Here is a 5,000-nt window from a genome sequence, read left to right as displayed (position 1 = left end):
AGGTTGAAGTTTGTACAGGTTGAATTTGGTTTGGTTAAGTTGCTATGAAGCGAGTGTTGGGTTTCATGCGGTTGTTTGGATACGTTATTTGGAGTTACATGCTGAATTCAGGTTGAAAGTAAGCATAAACTAACTTTCACTTGATTCATAAAAACGAATAACACAAATACACGTATCCTTTGTACCTAAACCCGTTCTTCCATCCATTTCTATTTATATTTTCCTATCCTGTTATCTTTTCATCTCAGTTTTGGCATCATCTCTCACATCCACACTAAACGCTTCGTACCAGATACCTTCTTTTATCCATTTCCTTAATTTCAAACTAGTTTCCTTATTTCAATGAACTCATGTAATACGTTTACTGTCTACCATCTCTTCCTTACCACCATCCTCCCTCCCTGTCTTCCTGCCTCCCTGCCTCGCCCGCCTCGCCGCACTAGGAATTATCTCGAGTCAAAATTCATCACACATTACATCGTCGTCTCGGTGGATGAAGCTGCACACAGAACTGGCTTTGCCCTCCGAGCGGCGGCGTCCATCTCCCCAACGAGCAATCAGAACTGGAGAGCACGTCCCGCTTGGGCGAGCCAGAGTTCCTCGCTGTCTAGTAAAATTACGACGATCGCCTTTACTTCGAGTCAACATTCCCGTCTTGTCCGCGCGCCGATGATGGGGTGCTGCGCCTCGACAAGAAACAAAGGAAACAAAGGAAGTAATGGACTCACTAGACAACTTTCAGACTGTGTTGTATGATGGGTAATTGATGCCACGCCTTCCCTGTGTGTCCGTCCGTCCGCCTGACTGCCTCTCTCACTATCTAATAATAATAATGAGGCATAATGAGACATAAGCATCTCATTATCAAAACAATGCACTGAGAGATTACATATATAAATCAGAGTTATAATAATATATGTCTACTGCTTTTCTCTTCTTGTATTACTGTCTGGTTTTTTTCTGTCTTAAATGTTTTACTACTTGTGTGTCTGTATCTCTTGTTTATCTTTTTCTCTGCCTGTTTGTTTGGCTTGCCGTCTGGTTATTCTCACTGTTTATGTATCTTCGTCTCTCTGGTTACTCTACTTGCCGTCCTTCTGCCTGCGTCTTTGTTTTGTTTCTCTTATACGTTTATTGAGACACATACAATCCATTCTATTTACTTTTTATTGCAATTGTCAGCACTCGAGGCACCACACCATTATCACTACACCAACTACTGCAAACACCACCTTTACCCGTGCCACTCCAAGCACTACACCACTGTACATTTCACTGCTCACCATGACCAGTCCCTTAACACTCCTTATTACAAACCACATCATCCCCACCACCACCACCACCACCACCACCACCACCACCACCAAAAAACAATCACAGCATTACTCACAAGTAACAAAAACATTACAACCACCACCAGTTTTGCCTCACTACCACCACCACCACCACAACCACCACCACACCCTTTCAAGGTAGACTAAGAGGAGTGACTCTGTTTTCGCTAATTGTTAGTTAGTTCTGGTCTGCCTTCCACACGCGATGTTCCGTTTAGTAGCAGCGGGATTAGCACAACAAAGCCTGGAGTGTAATATATGCGTTTGGTTCCTCATGTCCTCGCCTGCTCCCCTTATTCTCTTTTATCTCTTATTCCTCCCTTTTCTTCTTCTCTTTTCCTTTTTTATCTTCTCTCCCAGTACCTTCTTATTCCTCTTCTTCTTTACTTCTAGTCCGCTTTTTTTCATGTGCCCGCCTGCTGCTCCGACTCTCTCATTTATCTCTTATTCCTCCCTTTTCTTCTTCTCTTTAACTTTTTACCTTCTCTCCCACTACCTTCATATTCCTCCTCGTCTTTATTTCTAGTCCGCTTTTTTCATGTCCCCGCCTGATGCTCTGAATCTCTCCTTTATCTCTTATTCCTTCATTTTCTTCCTGTCTCTTACCTTGTCTCCTGTCTCTTACCTTGTCTCTCCTTCCTTTTCTTCTCCGTCTTATCTTATACTTGCCTTTAGTCTGGTTTTTCATGTCCTCGCTTGCTCTTCTGAGTCTCACCTTTATCTCTTATTCCTCCTTTTTTCTTCTTGTTTTTCACCTTTTCTCCCAGTGTACTCTTTCTACCTCTTATTCCTCCCTTTTCTTCTCTCCACTATCTTGTTTGTACTTCTGGTCTGGTTTCTCATGTCCGTGCCTGTTCCTTAGAGTTGTCTAGTCACATTTTTATCACTTATTCCTCCCTTCTCCTCCTTTCTTTACTTTGTCTCCTAGCACACCCTTAGCTCTTATTTCTCCTTTTTCTTCTCTTCCTTAGCTTGTCTCCCTGTGATTCATTATTACTCTCATTCCTCCCTTCTCTTCCTTCTTTCCCTGACTCTTTTCTGTCCTTGTGATTATACCTTCAGTTTATTTTATTTCCATCACTGTGCTCGCTGTAAGAAAATTATACACGTTATGATCAATGTGCGACTTTCTATGTTGTGATTTTTAGCGTTTAAGAAAAGGATATTGAAGGATTTTTTTTTCTTAGGTTATTTTTCGTCTTCTATCTTTCATGAGGATTATTTGTGTTTGTTTTGTTGTCTTTCGTTTTCTGTATTTTTTTTTTCTTCTCAGGTTGGTCATCCGTGACATCTAAAGGCAAAAGGTAATTAGTCCGTATGTATGTAATAAGAGAAAAACTGGCTTCACTTGAATGTCAGTCTCTCTCTCTCTCTCTCTCTCTCTCTCTCTCTCTCTCTCTCTCTCTCTCTCTCTCTCTCTCTCTCTCTCTCTCTCTCTCTCTCTCGATAAACTGCGATGCGAAATTAAGAAATGGACTGTCGTTTAGTTGATATGAAAATCTGCGCTATTTTTACAGATAATATAAAACACATTTCCGTCTCATCCGGAAGCTTAACCAGCGAGAAGAATCTTTTAATAACTTTCGCATCGTTTGAAGAGCTTGCCAACGGTTTCATAAGGGAAGAAACACTATATATAAGCCAGAAGAGACGTTCGCTGTGAGTTTCAGGTATTTTGCAAAGATACTAATAGTAAGAAAAAAAAATAATGTAATGACCTTGGAACACTTGCAGTCAGTATGTTGAAGTTTATTTGATCTTAAAACGTAATCTATCTTTATTTTGCTGATTTATTTTTTTGATCGCAAAGCTTGTAATGACCTTGAAACACATGCAGTCTTTATTTCCCAGCTTATGTGAGCTTAACGTGGAATGATATAACTAGCAATGATCTTAAAAAAAATGTAACACGTCTTTATTTTGCAGTTTTTTTGACCGCAAAGCTTGTAATGACCTTGAAACACATGCAGTCTTTATTTTCTAGCTGATATGAACTTAACGTGGAATAACAACGCTAATAATGATCAGAAAACGCAACTTACTTTTATTTTGCAGATATGTCTACCGTAAAGCTTGCAATGACCTTGAAACACATCACCAGTCATTATTTTGAAGCTTGCGTGACCTTAACGTGGCATGATAAAGCCTGTAATGACCTTGGAACGTATGCGATATGGAGAGCTGTGGTCGGGGCGTGGAGTAATTAAGAGTCAGGGATGAGGCGAAGGGACCACCTCACCTCGGCACCTGACTGACATATCCTGGAGCTGAGGGTTACCTGAGCCGAGACTTGGCAGGTAAATTACTCATTCCTGTTCGTACATCGACTCTTCTCATAAGTTGTTTGGTGGTGGTGGTGGTGGTAGTGGTGGGGAGAGAGGGAGAGGGAAGGCCATTTTTGTAAGGTAAGATCTGAAGGGAGTATGTCAAGGGGGACGTAAAAGGTGATCCCAGCAGCAGTGAAGGTAATTAACGATCACACATCTTTATTAGCAACAAGGTGGTTGGTTAATTAGGAAAGTTAAAGATTGTGGTGCTTGATTTTTTTCTTTTTAGTCTCTTTCTCTCTGTCTTTCTCTTACAAATATGCTCTATCTTGGTGTTTTTTATTTTTTTGTTTTTGTTTTTTAGTCTCTTTTTCTCTCTCTTTCTCTCTCTTACAAATGTTCTATCTTGGTGTTTTTTATTTTATTTTTCTGTCGTTCGTCTTAATGTTGGAAGTAGTCGTGGTAATGAGGGTGAATTATGCCTTTCATATTTACTTTTTCTTACCTTTCAGTTGCATTTTCCTTTTATTTTTGTTTAAGTGATTTTCTCTAGCTTGCCTTGTATACTTTTTTTTTCTAGTATAGTTTTTAAAATGGTATGAATTCATTTAGTTACTCCAGAAATTCTCTTTAGACAAGTGAAAAAAATGTTTACAACCTTATAACACACACACACACACACACACCTGCTCACCTATCACCCACCTGTTCCCACGATCACCCGCGTCTCCCAAAACACGAGGGAAACAAAAAGCCCCTTCCTAATACACATTTTCCTTCCCTGCACGGCCATTGAAGTGAAGGGGAGTTGAAGGGGAGAGGAAGGGGAGTTCTCATCATCCACTCCATGTTACTCCCTCCCAGTCTTCACACATCACCACACGACGTCGCCCATCACTTTATTCATCACTTGTAATTCATGGTCGTATTTCTTGAATTGTTCTTATTAAGTTTTTGCCTTATAGGTTAGTCTCTCTCTCTCTCTCTCTCTCTCTCTCTCTCTCTCTCTCTCTCTCTCTCTCTCTCTCTCTCTCTCTCTGTTCTTGTTGTTGTTGTTGTTGTTGTAGTTGTTGTTGTTGTTGTTGTTGTTGTTGTTGTTGTTGTTGTTGTTGTTGTTGTTGTTGTTGTTGTTGTTGTTGTTGTTGTTGTTGTTGTTGTTGTTGTTGTAGTAGTAGTAGTAGTAGTAGTAGTAGTAGTAGTAGTAGTAATAACACTGGTAAAAAAGATGATGGTGGTGTTGATGTCGGTGGTAGTGGTGGTGGTGATGGTGGTGTGGGCGTTTCGTGGGCGGGCGGTGGGCGGGGGAAGGAAGGGACAAAAGGAAGCAGCAGCCATATGGTGGGTGGTGATCATCCTGTTTGTTTGTGGTCAGAGTAATTAACAGGTAATCAGGACTTCA

The 5,000-nt window shown here is 40.7% G+C and overlaps 2 long non-coding RNA genes across 4 annotated transcripts in view; both read left to right on the top strand.

Annotated features, from left to right (window-relative positions):
* The window catches only part of LOC123499079, a 188,647-nt gene that overhangs the window by 137,909 nt on the left and 45,738 nt on the right, over positions 1–5,000 (top strand). The window lies entirely within an intron of this gene.
* The window catches only part of LOC123499080, a 5,870-nt gene continuing 3,485 nt past the window's right edge, over positions 2,616–5,000 (top strand). Inside the window, exons 1-2 of the long non-coding RNA XR_006672875.1 lie at positions 2,616–2,638; positions 3,390–3,631. This is a non-coding gene — a long non-coding RNA (uncharacterized LOC123499080). The remainder of the gene's footprint in view (positions 2,639–3,389; positions 3,632–5,000) is intronic.

Source organism: Portunus trituberculatus, chromosome 49 (genome assembly GCF_017591435.1).
Source record: "Portunus trituberculatus isolate SZX2019 chromosome 49, ASM1759143v1, whole genome shotgun sequence".
Lineage (NCBI taxonomy): Eukaryota > Metazoa > Arthropoda > Malacostraca > Decapoda > Portunidae > Portunus > Portunus trituberculatus.
This window is presented reverse-complemented; position numbering and strand designations above follow the sequence as displayed.